The sequence below is a fragment of the Macaca nemestrina genome, chromosome 1, assembly GCF_043159975.1.
Source record: "Macaca nemestrina isolate mMacNem1 chromosome 1, mMacNem.hap1, whole genome shotgun sequence".
In the NCBI taxonomy this organism is placed as follows: Eukaryota; Metazoa; Chordata; class Mammalia; order Primates; family Cercopithecidae; genus Macaca; species Macaca nemestrina.
In genome coordinates this window covers 2752411-2775622 of record NC_092125.1, presented here as the reverse complement: position 1 = coordinate 2775622, position 23212 = coordinate 2752411, and the positions used below count along the sequence as shown (strand labels likewise).

Genomic DNA, 23212 nt, shown 5'->3' with positions numbered 1-23212 from the left:
ATTCTATTTTATTTGACACATGATAAAGGAATGTCTGGAAAATAGATACGGTCTGATTAAAATATAAATATGATGGTATAAATATTACAATATTACATATATACACACACACAGAGCTCACAATGTGTCTTACCATTCCATATTGATAGAACTTATCTTTTTTTCTTTTTTTTTTTGAGACGGAGTCTCGCTCTGTCACCCAGGCTGGAGTGCAGTGGCCGGATCTCAGCTCACTGCAAGCTCCGCCTCCCGGGTTCCCGCCATTCTCCTGCCTCAGCCCCCCGAGTAGCTGGGACTACAGGCGCCGCCACCTCGCCCGGCTAATTTTTTTGTATTTTTTAGTAGAGACGGGGTTTCACGGGTTAGCCAGGATGGTCTCGATCTCCTGACCTCGTGATCCACCCGTCTCGGCCTCCCAAAGTGCTGGGATTACAGGCTTGAGCCACCGCGCCCGGCCTATAGAACTGATCTTATATTCATATTAATGGACATTAGTGTTGATAACAATGTTTTAAGCTATTATAAACAGATAGGGTGCAGTAGCTTTGGGAGGCCAAATCCCAGCACTTTGGGAGGCCGAGGTGAGCAGATCACTTGAGGTCAGGAGTTCGAGACCAGCCTGGCCGACATGGTGAAACCCCATATGTACTAAAAATACAAAAATTAGCCAGGCATGGTGACACACGCCTGTAATCCCAACTACTTGGGAGGCTGAGGCATGAAAATCACTTGAACCAAGGAGGGGAGGTTGCAGCGAGCCAAGATCACGCCACTACGCTCCAGCCTGGGTGACAATGCGAGACTCTGTCTCAAAAAAAAAAAAAAAAAACTAAAAATAAATAAACTATTATAAACAACATTACAATGAACACATACTTGAACTGTGCACTTACATAATTCTTTCCAAAACTTTTTGGTCTCAGTCCTGACTTAAAAATTACTTAAGGATCTTAAAGAGGCTTTACTTAGTTCGACTGTTTCGATCGATATTTAATGTATTACAGATTAAAATTAAGATGTTAAAAAAAAATAATGTATTGGCTTGGAGTGGTGGCTTACGCCTGTAATCCCAGCACTTTGGGAGGCTGAGGCTGGTGGATCACCTGAGGTCAGGAGTTCGAGGCCAGCCTGGTCAACATGGTGAAACCCCATTTCTACTAAAAATACAAAAATTAGCCAGGCATGGTGGCGTGCATCTGCAATCCCAGCTACTCAGGACGTTGGGGCAGGAGAATCACTTGAATCCGAGAGGTGGAGGTTGCAGTGAGCCGAGATCGCGCCATTGCACTCCAGCCTGGGCAACAGAGGCTTGATCTCAAAATAATAATAATAATAATAATGTATTAATTCATTTAAAAATAAGAATCCTATTACATATCAACATATTTTAATTAAAGATAACTATATTTTTCAAAACAAAAATAAGTTAGTGAGGAGAGTGGTAATGTTTTACTTTTTTGATAATCCTTTTAATGTCTGGCTTAATAGAAAGCAGCTAGTTTTTTTTATGTTTCTTCATTCAATCTACTGCAGTGTAGCTTCTGGAAAATCCACAGTATACTCATGAGGTAATGAGAATTAAAAAGGGAAATAATTCTTCTTTTTTTTTTTTTTTTTTTTTTTTTGAGATGGAGTTTCACTCTTGTTGCCCAGGCTGGAGTGCAGTGGCGCGATCTCAGCTCACCGCAAACTCCACCTCCTGGGCTCAAGCAACTCTCCGGCCTCAGCCTCCGGAGTAGCTGGGAGTACAGGCACCCGCCACCACACCTGGCTAATTTTGTATTTTTAGTGGAGATGGGGTTTCTCCATGTTGGTCAGGCTAGTCTTGAACTCCCGACCTCAGGTGATCCACCTGTCTTGGCCTCCCAAAGTGCTGAGATTACAGGCATGAGCCACCACGCCCAGCCATAATTCTGAATTATCATGAAAATAGTTTTTACATAAATCCCTGAAAGGCCCACGGCTACTTCCAGAGGTCTCCGGACTCCACTCTCATTCCATTTCTTTAAAGTATGTATTCCTAGAAGTAAAACTGCTGAGTTGTAAGAAAGCACAACTTGAACAGTTTTGCATATTGACAAACAGGCCTCCAAGGCAGTTGGAGGAACTGACACTCCCACAGCCGCATAATGAGATCTACCTTAAATCTGTATCTTATCACGTCTTGACATTCTGCCGGTCTGATGGGTGTAAAATGTTATCTCAATGTGCTTTCCCTTGTTATTCACCATCCATGATTTCTCTTTTATCAACTGCCTGTTCATAGCATTTGCACACTTTTTACTGAGTTTTCTTAGTGAATTTAATCCTTTGCTGAGTACATGTTTTACAAACTCATTTCTCACAGACTGTGTCTGTATTTCACAACTAGGCACTATGAAAGAATATAATACTGTAATTAAATAACTTACACTAGTGCCACATGGCCCGGAATTAAAATTTAGTTGACCATTATGATAGTTAATAATGAATGTCAACTTGATTGGATTGAAGGACTGATCCTGGGTGTGTCTGTGAGGGTGTTGCCAAAGGAGATGAGCATTTGAGTCAGCGGGCTGGGAAAGGCAGACCCCCCCTCAATCTGGGTGGGCACAATCTAATCAGCTGCCAGCGCAGCTACAATATAAGCAGGCAGAAAAATGGAAAAAGAGAGACTGGCCGAGCCTCCAGCCTACATCTTTCTCCCATGCAATGTGTCCTGCCCTTGAACATCAGACTCCAAGTTCTTCAGTTTTGCTACTCAGACTGGCTCTCTTTGTTCCTCAGCCTGCAGACGGCCTATTGTGGGACCTTGTGATTGTGAGTTAATACTTAATAGACTCCCCTTCATATATATATATAATATATATAATATATACACTTAATAAACTCCCCTTTATATATATTATATATATAAACTCTCCTTTATATATATTATATATATACTTAAACTCCCCTTTATATATATTGTATATAATATATAATATATATACTTAATAAACTCCCCTTTTTATTTTTTTATATATATATATATTCCATTACTTCTGTCCCTCTAGAGAACCCTAATACAACCATTTAGCAACTGTGTAATACTAAGCAATTTAATCTCTTGAAATCACTGAACTAAAATGATAATAAATAATAATACTAACATTACATGGGTGTAATAAGAACAAAACTTTTAAAAGCTTAGTATCGGCCGGGCGCGGTGGCTCACGCCTGTAATCCCAGCACTTTGGGAGGCCGAGACGGGCGGATCACAAGGTCAGGAGATCGAGACCATCCTGGCTAACTCAGTGAAACTCCGTCTCTACTAAAAGTACAAAAAACTAGCCGGGCGAGGTGGTGGCGCCTGTAGTCCCAGCTACTCGGGAGGCTGAGGCAGGAGAATGGCGTAAACCCAGGAGGCGGAGCTTGTAGTGAGCTGAGTTAGCACCACTGCACTCCAGCCTGGGTGACAAAGACTCCGTCTCAAAAAAAAAAAAAAAAAAAAAAAAAAAAAAGCTTAGTATCGTTCTTGGCTCAAAGAAGTGCTCAGTAACTATTACTCATTATCATCACAGTTTTATTATTAAGATTTTTACACTGCAAACTTTCAAAAGATGTTTCTAGATATCATTTGAAATATCTTAGTACTAACAGATTAAACAATATTTATATATTAAACAGTTTAGCCATTCTAGAAATTCAAAATTTTATAAAGCTTTGAATGTTTATAACCACTAGGATATTTTTCCTAGTTATTTTCAGGTCCTTCATATATCTAACAATGAAAAATTACTGAATCAAAGTAAAGTAACAGTTGAAGTAAAAGTTATTCACTGAAATAATCATGGGTATAGCAAATGGTAACTACTTCTTAGCCTGAAAGTAACCAAATATGAATATAACAACAATGAACCTAATGTTTCTGGAAAAATCATTAATCAACCTGACTTTCAAAAGTTTTGAAAAGGCCGGGTGTGGTGGCTCACGCCTGTAATCCCAGCACTGTGGGGGGCCAAGGCAGGCAGATCACTTAAGGCCAGGGGTTCAAGACCAGCCTGGACGACATGGTGAAACCTCATCTCTACTGAAAATACAAAAATCAGTCAGGCGTGGTGACACACACCTGTAATCCCAGCTACTCAAGAGGCTGAGGCAGAAGAATCGCTTGAACCTGGGAGGTAGAGGTTGCAGTGAGTCAAGACCACACGACTGCACTCCAGCCTGGGAGACGGAGCAAGATTCTGTCGAAAGAAAAGGAAGGAAGGAAGGAAGGAAGGAAGGAAGGAAGGAAGGAAGGAAGGAAGGAAGGGAGGGAGGGAGGGAGGGAGGGAGGGAGGGAGGGAGGGAGGGAGGGAGGGAGGGAGAAAGAAAGAAAGAAAGAAAGAAAGAAAGAAAGAAAGAAAGAAAGAAAGAAAGAAAGAAAGAAAGAAAGAAAGAAGAAAAGAAAAGAAAAGAAAAGAAAAGAAAAGAAAAGAAAAGAAAAGAAAAGAGAAAAGAAAAGAAAAGAAAAGAAAAGAAAAGAAAAGAAAAGAAAAGAAAGAAGGAAGGAAGGAAGGAAGGAAGGAAGGAAGGAAGGAAGGAAGGAAGGAAGGAGGAAGGGAGGAAGGGAGGAAGGGAGGAAGGGAGGAAGGGAGGAAGGGAGGAAGGGAGGAAGGGAGGAAGGGAGGAAGGGAGGAAGGGAGGAAGGGAGGAAGGGAAAGAAAGAAAGGAAAGAAAGAAAGGAAAGAAAGGAAGGAAGGAAGGAAGGAAGGAAGGAAGGAAGGAAGGAAAGAAAGAAAGAAAGAAAGAAAGAAAGAAAGAAAGAAAGAAAGAAAGAAAGAAAGAAAGAAGAAAATGAAAAGTTCTGAAAAGTCAACATCCATACCCAAATAGATGGAAAACTTCTATACATTTTTCTCTTATCTCAGAAAAAGATTCAGAGATAAAACAGTGCATTAAATACTTTTATTTTTCTATCTGGATGATAAGGAAGGCTGAGAAAATCTTACTGCATCAACTTCCTCCTCTCCTATACACATTAGGCTAATATTAAGAGTTTTCAATACAGGAGAAAAAACATAATTAACTCTTTTCAGGTAAAGTAACCCATTTCACTAAAAAGCAATCTCCCTGTTTATAGCTCATTTATAATAATCCTCAGACATGGAAATTTGTAACTGATCAACCTTGACTAAACTAAAATATTCCCAATGGCAATAAACTATAACATCTATTTCCCCCTAGAGAAAATGAGAACGAAAACAATTTTTGAAATGTCATTACTTGAATGCTTTTTAAAAATTGTGATATTTTAAATGGAAAATGTTAATTATCTTTTAAAGACCTTCTTTTGAATGCCATATCCTTTCTATTGTTGCTGTTCTTTCATTACTGGTCCCATAAACACACTAAGAGTCTTCTTGTATCATGGCTCTGGTAGGTTCTGGATATACACGGATCAATAAGACAGTTCCTGTTTTCAAGGACTGTTGATGCTACAACAGAAGCAGAATAGCAGGAGCAGCAATAACGCTGACCAAGCACCTATGATGTGATGTCAGGTTCTGTGTAGATACCGGTAACATGGTAGTTGTTGAGAAGCAGGAATCTTGAAATTGAGATATCTGAAGTAACAGTTACTGTCCTGGGGGGTGGCTACGGGTCTAGCCATGGGTTCTTGTCCTAGGCTATGGCCGTGAGAAGAGGTAGCTAGGGTAAGGTAAAAGCAAAGAGAACTGGAAGTGGGGACAAGGAGCCCAGGTGTCAGGTGGATGCTCAATTCACTAAGAATGATGCTGTCACTAACGATAAAGAAAGAAAAAGTGGGCCATGAATGTTACGGAATAACTGGAAGGTGAGGTAATGGGAAGTAGAATGGCAAATGCTTCAGAGGAGCTGGCAATTTTGAGGAAGAGGAAAAACGGTGTAAAAGGATGAAGAGGAGCAAAACAGACACTCCCTGACTCTCCAGGCCTCTAGTCGTAAAGGACTTACATCTCACTGGCCAGAACTCAGTCATATGGCCCCGTCTAGAAAGTTGGAACATTCAATTCTTTAGCTGGGCTTACTGCCACCTCAAATAAAACTGAAGTTCTTTTATTAAAGAAGAAGCGCCCAGCAAATACTTGCCAGATAACCAGCAGTTTCCCCATAAAAAAAGAAAACAGAACCTATTATTATACCTGACATTATTTTAACAGGTATAAATGATAACCTTGGGACGGCACTGAAGTGATTAAAGGCACTACCTGGTGAGAAACACAGGGGAACACAGACCAAGTTTATTAATGCTTTTGTGTAAAGTTGCATACATAACCTGCAATCTGAAGATGTTCTCATACCATGAAGGAAGACCAATGAACTCAGACTGACTGGTAAATGTACTGGAGGCAACAAGGACTTTCTCAGAGGAGTGAGCACCTCCAGTACCTCTTTATATCCCCATCCATGTCTCCCACAGTGCCCTGCATGTTTTATACAGTGAATAAATATTTGCAAAAGGAACAAATGTGTTTACATATGGATGTACTTTCAACCAGGCCTTCAAGACCAACAATTTTTGACACCTTCAGAAGAAAATCAAAGCAGCCCCTGCAGCCTCAGACCCCTCCAGCTGTCACCTATGGGATCCAGCCTCCAGGCCAACCACAGGTTCCAGGCCAGCTCCTGTGGCCCCAGACCCCTCCAGCTGGCACCTATGGGATCCAGCCTCCAGGCCCACCACAGGTTCCAGGCCAGCTCCTGTAGCCCTAAGATTCAGATTGGAACCCACAGATTCCGCCTCCAGGCCCAGTCCAGCACCATGTCAGCCCCTACAACTCCAGGTTCCAGGCTCACTAGAATGCCAGGTCAGCCCTCACAGCCCTAGAGTCCAGGGCAGCACCCATGGACCCATGCTCCAGCAAACCCAGGACCCATGCCCACTCCACAGACTCAGAGTCCAGGCCTGCCTCAGTAAACTCAGCACCCACAGGCTTAGGCACCAGGCTAGCATCTGTGAACCCAGGCTCCAGACCAAGCCCCGTGGACCCAGGCTCACCGCAGCACCAGGCCAATCCTAGGCTCTAGGCTGGTCCCTGTGACCCCAGACTCTAAAAGACCCAGGATCCAAGCCCATTCCAGCAGACCCAGGGTCCAAGACCACCCTGGTCGACCCTAGTGCCAGGTTGCCCCACAGATCCCGGCCCTAGGATTGCCCCTATGGACCCAAGATCCAGACAGGTCCCCACAGGTCCAAGGCCCAGGTCTCTTCCTGCATACTCAAGCTCCAGGCTCACCCCAGCACCAGGCTAACCCCCATGGACTCAAACTCAAGGCCCATCCACACGGACCCAGGCACCCAGACAATCCTAGTGCCAGGCTGGCCCCCACAGACTCAGGCTCAAGGCCCACTCCAGGGCCAGGCTGGCCAGACTTCAGGCCAGCCCCTACAGACACCTGCTCCAGGCTCGCACCCATGAGTTCAGTCAACAGAGTCACCCAGTGGACCTCACCACCAGGCTTCCCTCATGGACCTAGAGTCTAGTCCTTCCCCAGCAAACCCAAGATCCAGACCTGTCCCATTGGGCCCAGGATCCAGACCCACCCCCATGGACCCAGGTCCCAGGCCCACCCACCTATTCACCCAGGCAAAAGGCTAGCCTGCCCAAGAAGGTGAGTTGGTCCTCCTCCCCTCAGGAGGCAGAAAGAAGGCAAATTACCTTACAGGCATGAGAGACACCAAAGGAATCATCAACTTGGCCTGTTTACACAGCAAGATCTACCAGCCGGGAGAGCATTTGAATGACTGTTGGGGATGGGTAGATCAGAGATCTCAATATTCACTAAAAAGAATCTTTCTGAGAACATTCTCCTCCCAAAAGGGCAGAAGGCCACAACTACTGAAACAAGAAGCCTGACTTCATTTCAGAGACTGACTCCACCCCAGACCAATGAATCAGAATCTACATCTTAATCAAATGTCTAGGTGATTCATATTGCACTAAAGGTAGAAAAGCACTGGTCTAATATACAACAACAACAACAAAAAGCCATATCTGAAATGGAAGTATAGACAATTATTTTGGATAGGAAACCTCTTTGGTTTAAAAATATATTATCCTTTAAACTGTAGGCAGCAAGAGGTAATACATAAAAGTTGTTATGATGCTTTTTGGAAGATGATCAAAATATCAAGATGGGGTCAGGCACAGTGGCTCATGCCTGTAATCCCAGCACTTTGAGAGGCCAAGGTGGGTTGATCACTTGAGGTCAGGAGTTTGAGACCAGCCTGGCCAATATCGCAAAATCCCATCTCTACTAAAAATACAAAAATTAGCCAGGCATGGTGGCTTGCGCCTGCAGTCCCAGTCATTTGGGAGGCTGAGGCAGGAGAATCACTTGAACCTACAAGGCGGAGGTTGCAGTGAGCCAAGATCGCGCCACTACACTCCAGCCTGGGTGACAGAGTGAGACTCTGTCTCAAAAAAAAAAAAAAAAATCAAGATGGTTTACCCCTGCTCTATACACTCAGACACACACTCAGAATACACTCAGACACACACATACACACACACATATATAATATTATGTTTCATCAAACTGGGACAAAGAGAAACTAATCAAGAGAAGTACAGCATTGTAATCAGTCTAATTACTTAACAAGTTGAAAATTAAACATTGGTACTCATTTTTTTACATAAATTTTTTAAACCTGGAAAAAGAATGTCTAATTTATGTCACCAACATGAAACTTCAAATGTGAAATATCTAAGGTTTTAGTAAATCATGCAATATAGAGTAATAATTATTGGTAAAGGATAGGAATATAGCCAAAGAATAGTAGGTATTAAAAGTACTCAGACTAAAAGAGAAGTACGAATGTACTACCAGGTACGCAAGAAAGACTCATGATCAGGGGAAAAGCAGGCAAGAATAAAGGCCAAAGTGAGTCACCAAGTTCTGAAAGTAGTACACAGTGCTCTCAGGACCACAGACAGCATATGCCAAACACTTATTATTTTCCTAATAACCTGTTACTCCTAAAAACTTTAAACTGGTTTTTAAGGTCACATTTCCCCTCAGTGGAGCAATTTCGAAAGAAAGTGAGAAGTAAAAATAGTAAATGGTTTAAAACATGTTTCATAGCGGATTTTCCAAAATACATCTGTCTTTCCCAAAAGACAGCTGCCAATACAGTCTGGCATCCCTGAATGTTTAAACTTACAGATAAACTATGTAAGTCACAATGGAGTCCTCCACTCACTAGGTGACTATTTCACCGTTCTATTTAGCGGTTTCCTCATGTGTTCTTTACGTAGCCCCCTTCAACTAAGGATGGGTCCATGTCTCTATCAGTACCTGGTACAGGAGCAAGCACATAACACGTGCTCTACAAGTACGTAGTGAATGAATGAGGGATTCAGATAGCTCAATTTAATGGCAAGATTTATAAGAAAGACCACATAGGTTCATACAAAAACTGCCATCCCCACAGCCAACCCTCATTTCACACTGAGTACTTTGCAAATGTTTTATCACTGATCATAGGAGAAAACGACTAAGAATAGTAGCAAAAACTTGAAGCTTAATATTATCATCTGAATATACAAAACAGCACTACCAAAAGGCATTTCGGGCTCATCAAAGGACAAACCATTCAACCGAATGGGTACAAAACAGATGACCTTTCAGTACAACCCCAGAAGGATCTCTGGACACACACCCCAGCTGTTGGTCCACAACTGCCAAGCGTAAGCATCTCATTGTGCTTATCTTTCCTCTTGCCCTTTTGCCCATGCATTTGCTTGGTTAATCTACCAAAGTTAACAAATACCTACTTTCAGCAAAACGCTGCTCCTTTTTCTTAGGCCAGAATAAATGCCAACATGTTGGTTTCTCCTGCCATGTTACATACATTACAAGCTTGCTAGCTTTCACTCTATTATTGACAGCTTCAATACATGAAGAGGAAGTGCAAGATAAAGCAGAAACATTTATAGTCAAGGGAAACACAAAGGCATTACATCAAATTAAAAGAGACGGAATGGTGAGTCTGATTAGAGTCAGAGAGTAGACACCTGTGGGGGCTACAGACATTTAATAGGATAACCTGATAAAGAAGGTGGTGTCAAAAGATACAGGTTGTCGTAGACAAGACAAATATTTAAAAAAAAAAAAAAAAAAAAGAGGACGGAAAATGGAATGACTCACTTTCACTATATATGTATCTCAAATGAAGTATTTTCTTCTGGGTAAAGTAGAAAATAAAATGTATCTATTTTGGAGCAATATTATAATATGGAAGCTGAGAGATCATTATCCTTCAGATATCTTTTTCTGTCAGGCTAAATAATGTGTTTCTTCATCTTTCCCTAAAATCAGGTCTCATAAACCTTCAAAGTTTCCATTTCATGTATAGGTTGAGACTAAATTTAGAAAAATCAGGTCCCATAATGTTCTAAACAGAGACGGACACACACAAAAAAAGAAAATGTAACCATTGAACAAAATAAGATTATATTTAGAAACAGAATTTTTTTTTTTTTTTTTTTTTTTTTTTTTTGAGACAGAGTCTCACTCTGTCGCCCAGGCTGGAGTGCAGTAGCACGATCTCGGCTCATTGCAAGCTCCACCTCCCGGGTTCAAGCGATTTTCCTGCCTCAGCCTCCCGAGAAGCTGGATTACAGGTGCGTGCCACCATGCCCAACTAACTTTTGTATTCTTAGTAGAGACTAGGTTTCACCATGTTGGCCAGGCTGGTCATACCTGCTGTGTGGTATGACCTGCCTCAAGTGATGTGCCCACCTCGGCCACCTAAAGTGCTGAGATTACAGGTGTGAGTCACTGCACCTGACCTAAAAATAGAAATTTTATGTATATATGTCAATAAAAGTATCACAACTACTGTCCTTAAAAAGCCTAGGTTTGGAATAGAAATTATAATGGAAAACATACTGTAACAGCTCAGTAAAAGATAACTAAGGTAGTTCATTGATTCTCCTATTTACTATCTGTCAAAAGACATTATTTGTAGTAGCTGAATTGAGCTGATTTTCTTCATACCTCAGAAATATTTCACCCATGGGACATTACATAATATTCTCTAGGACTTACACAGTGATAAATACCTGACAAAATTTATAATAAAGAAATCTTTCATTCATACATAAATAAAAAATGAAACAAATTAAAATCATGCAGGATAAAGCTTAGGTACTTTCTGCCTGAGAATTTTACTGGATAAAATCTTATAAAACTGGGTTTCTCCTATGTGCTCAAATATTGAAAATTTATCTTTTGTCTCCAGGATGTCCTTCACACTGAATTTAATTGGTAAATTATTTAAACTATGTGCATAACACAATACTTACTTGAAAATAGATCTGAGTTAATGATGGGCATGTAACATTTGAGACACAGAACTACATGTGAATTTTAAGTATTAGGAATAAATTGAAATACTTAGGATATGCCCATTTCCTAAGTATACTTAGGATACACACATTTCCTAAGTATTTCAATTTATTCCTAATACTTAAAATTCACATGGCACTAGGGGCTTTTAAAGTATTTTATAAACATTAAGAACTTAAAGACTTACTGCATTTCTGCTTCCACCTCAAATCTCTGTATAGTGCATTAAGTCATATTCCAAGGAGAGAAAGGACCCACCTTCTGTAACTTAAAATTAACACTAGAAACGTTTCCAGTAAAGGAAATAAAAAGAATTATCTGAGTGAAAGAATTCAGTGAAGAACCCTGTATAAATAGTACTGCCCTCCAAACTGTGCATCATATTGTCTATGAACAAGAAATAAAATGGACATGGACCATCAAAAGTGGGAATTGTGTAGAGCAGTGCTTTTCAAACAAATCACTTTGTGTAAAACAGACACAATCACTAAAAGTGCAGATTCTCACTCAGTAGGTCTGAAAGTGGGGCTTTTCCGCACTTGTAACAAGCTTCCAGGTGGTGCTGATGCCTCCTGTCCATGGGCCGTACTTTGAGTAGGAAGGCAGTAGAATACATCCATCTGTTTTCTTTTTTCCCCCACTCTGTCGCCCAGGCTGGAGTGAGTGGCACGATCTTGGCTCACTGCAAACTACACCTCCCGGGTTCACACCATTCTTCTGCCTCAGCCTCCCGAGTAGCTGGGACTACAGGCGCCCACCACCATGCCCAGCTAATTTTTTGTATTTTTAGTAGAGACGGGGTTTCACCGTGTTAGCCAGGATGGTCTCGATCTCCTGACCTTGTGATCCACCCGTCTCGGCCTCCCAAAGTGCTGGGACTACAGGCGCCCGCCACCATGCCCGGCTAATTTTTTGTATTTTTAGTATAGATGGGGTTTCACCATGTTAGCCAGGATGGTCTCGATCTCCTGACCTTGTGATCCGCCTGCCTCGACCTCCCTACGTGCTGGGATTACAGGCGTGAGCCCCCGCGCCCAGCCTAGAACACATACATCTTATCTGGAGGTGCGACAGCCCAGTGCCAAAAGACCACCAGTTAGGTTTATTGGCTTGCTACAGCAAAAGGAGAATGCGTACTCTAGGAAACTGGGCATTTTTGAAAAGGGGAGTTAAAATGAACTTGTTACAGAGTTTGTGTTTTCTGCTGGGTGATATGGGAGAAGGTAAAGAAAAGAGAAGTCTGTTCTGAATTCAATGTTGTCAGGAACCAAAGATTACTAGTAGACTAAACATTTTAATAATTTTTATCCAGGGAGCAGGAGGAACAAAGAGAGGCTAGAGTTGATTAAAAAAAAAAAAAGCAATTGTCAGCCAGGTGCAGTGGCTCATGCCTGTAATCCCAGCACTTTTGGGAGGCTGTGGCAGGAAGACTGCTTGAGGCCAGATGTTCCAGACCATCCTGGCCAATACAGTGAGATTTCACCTCTGTTATTTTTCAATTGTTAAAAAAAAAAAAAGCAATTGTCAGTCACTCGTGTTACTGAGGAGCCGATATAAGAACTGAGACTGACCCAGGAACAGCAGACTATGTTTTACCTGTTGCTCTGTACGGGCAATATGACGATGAAAGAAAGGGTGGGAGAAACGGACCACTCATTACGTAGTTTACCCCTCCCGCCGTGTATGATGTGAATCCGTGTATGATGTGAATCCTATGTTATACATTATAGGATTGGTATACAATCCTGTTATACAATGTTATACTTTCTGATATCAAAAAAAAAAACCTTTTTGTGCACAAAATATGAAAAAGGGACTACACAATAAACAAGAGTCTTCGAGGTATAGGCCAGTACATTAATATACTTTGGGGAACTACCTATGTTATATGACTCATGAAAAACCCACAAGAAAAGCAGATAGAGAGAATACAGCAAGCAGACTGCTTTGCACAGCGGTAAAGGGCAGTGCTCAGAAATACTATTAAGAAATAATATTACCATTTAGAAGCTTCCTTTAAATGAAAACAAGTGTGAATAAATATCCCTTCTAACCACTGCATGAGGCAACGTACTTAGCATATGGTATACAGTATGGGCTTTAGACATGGACTGAGAATCTTGGCTTCACACTTAATATTTATAGGGCTGAGGACAACTTAGTTAACTTTTCTAGCTTCAGACTTCTCATCTCTAACATGGAGGCAACACTGTTAACTTTGTTTTAAGGAGTAAATAAAATAAAACATGCAAAGCATTTAATGTATTAAGTACCTCACAGTTGGCTCTCAATAGCATTTAAAGGGAACACGGTACCAAACCAGATTCAAAATGCCAGTTTAACATTTATTCATTCCACAGATATTTGTTACCATGTGCCAGGCATTGTGTTTAGAAAGAAATGTAATATTTTAAAAGCACCTGGCTTCCTGGAGTTTACAGTCTAGCATAAAGACAGTTAATCTGACAATAGAAAGCACAGGATGTCACCAGAACGCAGAGCAGAGAGACCTAAAGCAGAGCAGCAGTGTGAGGCAGGGAAGGCTCCTTGGAGGAAGAGAACCTGAAGGAAAAGACTTCTGAAGGACTTCTAGTTACAGCTATGTGGAGAAGTCAGTAATTCGTTGCTATATAAAACAACTATAAAATTGGGAAAAAATTATATTAAAAATAACATTTCAGAGCACCGAAAATAGACCAAAGTGAGAACAAATTAAAAAGCATTCATTCTCGAAAATCACCTAGAGGTTGAAGTTAGTTTCTAGGGGACCTCCTTGCCTCAGGCTGCTTCTATCCTACACTCAGCTGTGGTGGTGAAAACTATAGTTTGACAAACTTGGGGCTGTCTGCAAAAGCCAGTATCTTTGCTACCAGAAGAGGCAGATCTGATGTAGGATGGGGGGCAAACTCCAGGTATTTACCAGCTAAAGTAGCATATGTGGTGGGAGACAAAAAGGGAAAACCATACCTTTGCTCCCTAATGCGATAGTCCAAGCTGGGGGCAAGCGGCAGGAGGAGCCCTTGAGCCCAGGAGTTCACAGCTGCAGTGAGCTATGATCATGTCACTGCACTCCAGCCTGGGTGACAGAGCAAGATTCTGTCTCCAAAAAAACAACCACAAAAAAAAAAAAAACCAAGCAAATTCTCTAAGAAGGAATACTGGAAATTGTTGATATGTAGGTAAATATAAAAGCCTGTACACTATATACTGTATTTTTAATTTCCTTATAAATCCTAAGATTGGCCTAAGATAAAAACCATTGTTCAGTGTATAACATATATAGATGGACAGTACGTGACAAAAATAGCACAATGTAGGGTGCAGGGGGCAATGAAGCTATATGGGAACAAAGTTCCCATACTTCACTAGATCAAGTAACTGTAAAACTTTCAGATTATGATATGTTCAAGATTCATCCTGTAATCCTTAAAGCAATGCTATCCAACAGAAATATGAGAACCATAAATATAAGTCACATATATAATTTTTAATTTTCTAGTAATATTTTATAGGTTTTTTAAACATGAAACTTTAATAATATATTTTATTTAATCCAATATATCCAAAGTATTATGACAACATATAATCAATATGAAGATTATGAATACTTTACATTCCCTATCAAGTCACTGAAATCTGATTTATATTTCACTTTAGTACACATAAATTCAGACTAGCCACATTTCAAGCGCACAACAGCCACATGTAGCTAGTGGCTACTGCAGTGGGCAGTACAGGACTACAGCAAACACTAAAAAAAAAAAAAAAAAGAAAAAGGATGACTTTTTAAAAAAATCAACAGATGAATTAAAATGGTACACTCCAAAAATATTTAACACAAATGTAATAGACGAACAGAGGAAAACAAAAAAGACATGAAATCTACAGAAAGCAAAAGTCAAAATGGCAGACATAAACCCAACCATATCAAAAATTATATTAAACATGAATGTACCAACATTCACATCAAAAGGAAGAGACCACCAGACTGGAGATTTAAAAGCAAGATTCAGCTGGGTGCAATGGCTCATGTCTGTAATTTCAACACTTTGGGAGGTCAAAGTGAGAGGATCACTTGAGGCCAGGAGTTCAAGACCAGCCTGGGCAACTAAGCAAGACTCTAACTCTGAGAAAAAAAAAAAAAAAAAGGGCACAGTGGCATGCACCTGGAGTCCTAGTTACATGGGAGGCTTAAGTAGGAGAACTGCTTGAGTCCAGGAGATAGGGGTTACAGTGAGCTCTGATTGCACCACTGCTCTCCAGCCTAAGAAACAAAGCAAGACCTTATCTCGAAGGAGGGGAAGGGAAGGGGAAGGGAGGGGAGGGGAGGAGAAGGGGAGGGAAGGAAGGAAGGAAGGAAGGAAGGAAGGAAGGAAGGAAGGAAGGAAGGAAGGAAGGAAGGAAGGAAGGAAGGAAGGAAGGAGAGAAGAAAAAAGAAAGAGCGAGAGAGGAAGAAAGAAGGAGAGGAGAGGAGAGGAAGAAAGGAGAGAGGGCGAGACAGAGGAAGGGAGAGAGGGAAAGAGGAGGGGGAAGGAAAAGAGAACAAAAAATGCAAGACTCGACTATATTCTGTCTATAGGAGATATATACTAAATTCAAAGATACAAACAAGTTCAAAACAAAACAAACCAGTAACCATAAGAATGCTGCAGTGACAATATTAATATCAAACAAAAAACGCTTTAAGTCGCAAATATTACTAGAGACAAGGAGGGACATTTGATAATGGAAAGTAACACATTTCATAGTGAAAAGCTAAATATGTAAAAAGGAGAAGAATTTTCTGAGCGTTAAAGGCCCAGAAGTAAGAGAGGTGCTTTCCTACTTGGTACCGCCCTCTCCAGCTGTTCATATCATATTCCCAGCTCCTATCAGCACGAGCCATGGCAGCAGTCCTATAATTCTCATCTTACCCTGAACATTCAATGTCTTCAAATTCCTATGCCTTTGAACATACCCTTGCACTATCCATAACACTGACCTCAATATTTGCATCAGAAACTCCCACTCATCCTTCAGGTTTCAGCTTATCAACCAACCCTTCTCTGAATACTTCACCAAAGCCTGCAAATACCTACAATAAAGCACTCATTGCTCTCCAACTATCACTTGAATTTCCCTCCAGACTTTCATCCCTTTTTTTTTCCAGTTTGCAGTATCAGGTTCTATCACAAAACATGACACATAATAGGCATTCAGTAAATGCTTGCTAAATGAAGGATAAATGAACAAACGAACAATTGAACACATGTAGGATGGACCAAGGTTAGTGAAAATGGGAGCTGAAGATTTTTTTCACAACTCACATCAGAGGAATTAAAATACAGTGACCAGGAAGCACTAAACACATGAAAGAATTACTTTAAGCAGTAATAACGATAATAATAACCAACATTAGAGGAATATTTACTGTGTGTCAGGTACTGTGCTAAGCTAAATATTTCACATATATTAATTATTTCAACCCCCATAATAACTCCATTATGAAGAGACTACTTTTGAGGGGTTTTTTAGACACAAGGTCTCACCCTCTTGCCCAGGCTGGAGTGTGGTAGCTCACTGCAGTCTCAATCTCCTATGCTCAAGCCATCCTCCCAGCTTCACCTCTCGAGCAGCTGGGACTACAAGAACACACCACCACATCCAGCTAATTTTTTACTTTCTGTAGAGATGCGGTCTCACTGTGTTGCCCAGGTTGGCCTCGAACTCCAGGCCTCAAGTCATCCTCCCACCTTCACCTTCAAAAGCGCTGGGATTATAGGTGTGAGCCCACCACGTCTGGCCTTAAAGGCACCAGTATTTAGAGATGGGTCAACAGCAAAAGAAAAAAAAAAAGTCAATTAGAATAAAGAAACATTTCACTCAAAGAAGATATACAAATAGTCAATAAGCATATAAAACGATGTTCAATGTCATTAATCATTATGGAAATACAAATCAAAACCACAAAGATAGGCGACTTCAAACACACTAGAAAGCTATAGTTTAAAAAACAGAAAAATGACTATTGGCAAAAATGAGAAGAAAGAACCCTCATACTTGCTGGTGGGAATGTAAAATGGTGTAGGAAACATTTTACATGGTTGTCCTACTAGTATCATTACTAGATGATGTAGCATCCTACATCATCGTGTAGGAAACATTTCACATAAAAAACAATTTGGTAGTCCCTTAAATACTGAGTAATTATATAATCCATATAATGAGAACAAGTTTTCTTTTAGGAAGAAGGAAAATGTTCTAAAATAGGTGATGGCTAAACAACTCTGAGACTATGTTAAAAAAAAAACACAGAGCTATACAATTTAAATGAGTGAAGTATATGAGATGTGAATTATATCTCAATGAAGTTCTTTTTTAAAAAAGCTAACTTAAAAAATTTTAAGCTTGACCATTATAATATAGTTACTCAGTGGCAAAACCAGAATTTGAACTGAGGCTGCCTGCTCCTGTGCTCAGGATTCCCGCATACATCACAAAATTACTAAGAGAAGTATCATAATTAGCTCATCTTCAAAAGAGACTTCATCTATTTATCTCAACCAAAGCAATACATTTTAATATAAGCATTTTGTCTACTGACATAATATTTTTCAAAAAGTTAAACAGCATGAGAAATTTATAATATTAACTAAAATTACAGGCTACGCATAGAATTGCCTAGTGGCTCATACCTATAATCTTGGCACTTTGAGAGGCCAAAGTAGGAGGTCTGTTTGAACCCAGGAGTTTGGGACCAGCCTGAGCAACATAGTGTGACCCCCATCTCTTAAAAAAAAAAAAAAATTAATTAGCTAGGCATGGTGGCAGGCACCTGTTATCCCAGGCACTTGGGAGGCTGAGGTAGGAGGATTGCTTGACCCTGGGAGGTGAGGCTGCAGTGTGCCGAGATCGCACCACTGCACTCCAGCCTGTGCAAGAGAGCAAGACCCTGGCTTTAGGAAAAAATCTAAAAACAATTGTCTTATTTCTAGTTCTGAACTACTTTCTATGCTTTGGTGACATCTATGGTTAAAATTGAAAACTAGTATTAATGGCTAGAAAGAAGCAAAGGATTTTTCCATATGGATTCCATCTTTCTTAGCTTTGCTTTTATTTCACAGAAACAGAAAGTAAGGAAAATCTAATCAGTTAAATTACTCCTCTCTGGTGTCACATCCTAATAAATAACTGTTATCCTTATGTCCTTCAAGGAAGAAATGATACTAGTAGGACAACCATGTATGTTTTTTGATTACTCTTATCAGTACTTAAAATATTAGGCAAACTAACTCATATATAGCACAGCTATGTAGTATGTATAACTGATAAAACCCAAGATCTCTAACATGTTTGAATGTAAGTATCAATTTCCTTTAAGAATATAATTCAAACAGCTGTTTCTGACGAATATACACTGTGAGAGAACTCCTATGTACCTCCTTGCCATAATGAAAGGAAGTTTAACCCCACAGTACACAAACCTCACTGCACAGACAAGATCCTGATGTCAGAACACCAATACTGAGGGGCGTACAATGTAAACATGCAGCAGTAATCTATGGCAGAGGCCACACTTTAATCATTTCCACCAACCTTTAGAATTCTGCTTTGGATTTCACTGGAACACAGGCTTTTGACAGAGAAACCAGAATATTCCAAAACAACAAGTTACCAGTATCAGGCTCTTAAGAGTAATTCCTATTGTTGTAAAGAGACTGAACAACGAACATCACAGCAGTCAACTCCCAAACTTAGCTACGCTTTATTATATAAGAGAGGCTCCCGAACTCAGCTATGCTTTATTATGTATGACAGGCTCCCGCCGGGCGCGGTGGCTCACGCCTGTCATCCCAGCACTTTGGGGGGCCGAGGCGGGCGGATCACGAGGTCAGGAGATCGAGACCAGCCTGGCTAACACGGTGAAACCCCGTCTCTACCAAAAAAATACAAAAAATTAGCCGGGCGCGGTGGCGGCGCCTGTGGTCCCCGCTACTCCGGAGGCTGAGGCAGGAGAATGGCGTAAACCCGGGAGGCGGAGCTTGCAGTGAGCCGAGATGGTACCACTCACTCCAGCCTGGGGGACAGAGCGAGACTCCGTCTCAAAAATAAAAATAAAAAAAGAGGCTCCCGAATTTAACTATGCTTTACTACGTAAGAGAGGCTCCCGAACTCAGCAATGCTTTAAGAGAGGCAATTCGGTCACTTGTTGGGCAGAACCTCCTGGGACAAGCAGTCAACACCAAGAAAGCAATTCCTGCTCCCTCCATTTCAAAACAGAAGGCTGTATTTTTACCACTATCCCCAAGCAACCAATCCAGAACCAAATAGCATGGATCTTTTGGAATGAGGAAAGTTCTAAATATATTAATAATCGAATCCACGAATATAGCCAAAGTCCAAGAGTAGAAATATATCTTACCATTTTGCTCCATCCTTCAGATGTTTCCATGAAATGTTTCAATGCTGTCTCAAGAGCAACCTCAATACCAACATCACTCATGCAGTCCAAGTGGAAATGTTCAGTTTCTTCTATTTTCCTTCAGCCTGAGACAAACTGATTCTTTTCAAAGAGTCATTTCAATCATCCTCAGGGGTTCTCTTAAAGTAGACAAGGCAAAACCACTGGCTGTCATAGGAACCCCCCGCGGCGGGACAGGGGAGAGGAACCCCCCGCAGTGGGACAGGGGAGAGGAACCCCCCGCGGTTGGACGGGAGGAAGGAACCCCCCGCAGTGGGACAGGGGAGAGGAGCCCCCCGCGGTTGGACGGGAGGAAGGAACCCCCCGCAGTGGGACAGGGGAGAGGAGCCCCCCGCGGTTGGACGGGAGGAAGGAACCCCCCGCGGTGGGACAGGGGGAGGAAGGAACCCCCCGCGGTTGGACGGGAGGAAGGAACCCCCCGCGGCCGGACAGGGGAGAGGAACCCCCCGCAGTGGGACAGGGGGAGGAAGGAACCCCCCGCGGTGGGACAGGTGGAGGAACCCCCCGCGGCGGGACAGGTGGAGGAACCCCCCGCGGCGGGACAGGTGGAGGAACCCCCCGCGGCGGGACAGGTGGAGGAACCCCCCGCGGCGGGACAGGTGGAGGAACCCCCCGCGGCGGGACAGGTGGAGGAACCCCCCGCGGTTGGACAGGGGGAGGACCCCCCCGCGGCGGGACAGGTGGAGGAACCCCCCGCAGTGGGACAGGTGGAGGAACCTCCCGCAGTGGGACAGGGGGAGGAACCCCCCGCAGTGGGACAGGGGGAGGAAGGAACCCCCCGCGGTGGGACAGGTGGAGGAACCCCCGCGGCCGGACAGGGGAGAGGAACCCCCCGCAGTGGGACAGGGGGAGGAAGGAACCCCCCGCGGCGGGACAGGTGGAGGAACCCCCCGCGGCGGGACAGGTGGAGGAACCCCCCGCGGCGGGACAGGTGGAGGAACCCCCCGCGGCGGGACAGGTGGAGGAACCCCCCGCGGTTGGACAGGGGGAGGAAGGAACCCCCCGCAGTGGGACAGGGGGAGGAAGGAACCCCCCGCGGCGGGACAGGTGGAGGAACCCCCCGCGGCGGGACAGGTGGAGGAACCCCCCGCGGTGGGACAGGTGTAGGAACCCCCCGCGGCGGGACAGGGGGAGGAACCCCCCGCGGCGGGACGGGGGAGAGGAACCCCCCGCGGTGGGACAGGTGGAGGAACCCCCCGCGGTGGGACAGGGGGAGGAACCCAATCACTGCCTCTATGCTCTGCCACCACCTGGTGGATAAGAGAAAGAAAATCACATAGCAAGAGCCTGCAGACATCGTAACACCTATGTTAGGCACCTAAGAGGATAGGGTGGCTTTTAAAACCTGATTTTAAAATTACAAGGTTAAATATCTGAGGTAGTCAACCAGGAAAAAGAAAAATGTTTAGAGGAAGAACTTGGTCAAAAGCCTTTATGAGAGTGAGGGTTACTATATCTCATCATGTAAGGGGCCTTAGGAACACACCCCAAATTATTGGGCAGTCTAGAAAAATACTATTTACTTTAAGATTGGGATGGAAGTATGAGTTGCTCATATATAAACGATAGAAATAAATTAGGTTTTGCAAATTGGGCTTTATAGGTATACTTACATCAATATCCTACTGGTACATGTCTCTATTTTCCTTGATCCTATACTGTTTGGGAATTTTAGTGTTAACTTCTTAGCTAGCTGGTTATTCATTATTCAAAGTTTTTTTGTTCCCAGTGTCTCATTTACTAATTATATAACAAACCACAAAGCTCTCGAAGTTTCTGCTCCTTCCTTAGCACCCTATCTGGACCATCAGCTAGCTTCTGGATCAGAACTGGATATACATCATCAACCCACACTACACTAATTCAGGATAACTTTGATAAGACCAAAGAACAAATTATCATGCAACATCGGTTTATTTTGATACTTAAGATAACCAGTGCTTTCCTATACTTAATGATATGGTTTGGCTCTGCATCCACACCCAAATTTCAAGTTGAATTATAACCCCCAGTGTTGAAGGAGGGGCCTGGTGGGGCATGACTGAATCACGGGGCACACTTCCCCCCTTGCTGTTCCTGTGATAGTAAGTTCTCATGAGATCTGGTTGTTCTCCTGCCAGCCGTGTGGAGATGTGCTTACTTTCCCTTTGCCTTTCACTATGACTGTATGTTTCCCGAGGAAGCAGAAGCCTGAACGGCCTACAGAACCATTAGCTGATGAAACCTCTTTTCTTTATAAATTACCCAGTCTCCCAGGTGTCTTTATAGCAGTGTGAGAACTAATATACTCAACAAGTACAAAAACTATGGCTTAACCACAGCGACAATATTTCTTTACCAAGTCTGGTTGAAGATACTAAAGGAGTGTGTCACTGTGATCTAAAATTTCTAGAGATTAGGAATCCTTAGAATGGATATGATCTTCGGAAAACTGTACCATCTATTTGCCTGTTCATGGATCACTACCAGTCTGTGGCCCATTAGAAACCTGGCTGCATGACAGGAGGTGAGTAGCGGGCAAGCAAGCATTAGTACCTGAGCTCCACCTCCTGCCTCCCAGGTTCAAGCGATTCTCCTGCCTCGGCCTCACAAGTGGCTGGGGCTACAGGCATGTGCCACCAAGCCCAGCTAATTTTTTTGCATTTTTAGTACAGCTAGGGTTTCACCATGTTGGCCAGGCTGGTCTTGAACTCCTGGACTCAAATGATCCACCTGCCTTGGCCTCCCAAAGTGCTGGGATTACAGGTGTGAGTCACCATGCCCAGCCCCATATTTTATTTTTATTTATTTATTTTTGAGGCACAATCTCACTCTGTCACCTGGGCTGGAGTGCAGTGGCATGATCACTGTTCACTGCAGCCTCCACCTCCTGGGCTCAAGCAATTCTCCCACCTCAGCCTCCCAAGTAGCTGGGACTACAGACGTGTGCCACTATACCTAGCTAATTTTTGTATTTTTTTTATTTCTTTGTACTTTTGTGTTTTTCCACGTTGCCCAAACTGGTCTCAAACTCCTGGGCTCAAGCGATCTGTCCGCCTCAGTTTTCCAAAAGTGCTGGGACTACAGGCATGAGCTACCACACCCAGCCTCTCATTTTTAATAGATACTATTGAAAAAAACTACTGTGAAAAAGAAATAAAAATGAAAAAGACACAGGCCTATCCTTAAGGACCTTATGTCCTACCAAACTATAAAGTAAGCCGTACCATCTATGGATTTGTAGCAACGTGTCATCCTGTCAACTTTATTCCTGAGGCGATAAGATGTATTAACATTGGCTTTCAAACTATTTGTATGAACAAACATAAAACTCAAGCACAGAAATTGAGTCTGATCTAAAAATCAGCAAATTATAATTATGAATTTATTACATTCTCACTGTATCCACATCCTCAAAACTCTGACATTAGC

The 23212-nt window shown here is 42.4% G+C and overlaps 1 protein-coding gene across 10 annotated transcripts in view; it reads right to left on the bottom strand.

The window, feature by feature from the left end:
* LOC105474705 (SET and MYND domain containing 3) overlaps positions 1-23212 on the bottom strand; it is an 813173-nt gene that overhangs the window by 689102 nt on the left and 100859 nt on the right. The window contains exon 1 of one of the 10 annotated variants that reach the window (XM_071069348.1): positions 18916-18934. The exons of the other annotated variants lie outside the window; for them this stretch is intronic. The gene's annotated coding sequence lies outside the window, so the exon portion shown is untranslated. Of the gene's footprint in view, positions 1-18915; positions 18935-23212 lie in introns of those variants that run through there. 10 annotated transcript variants of the gene reach the window in all.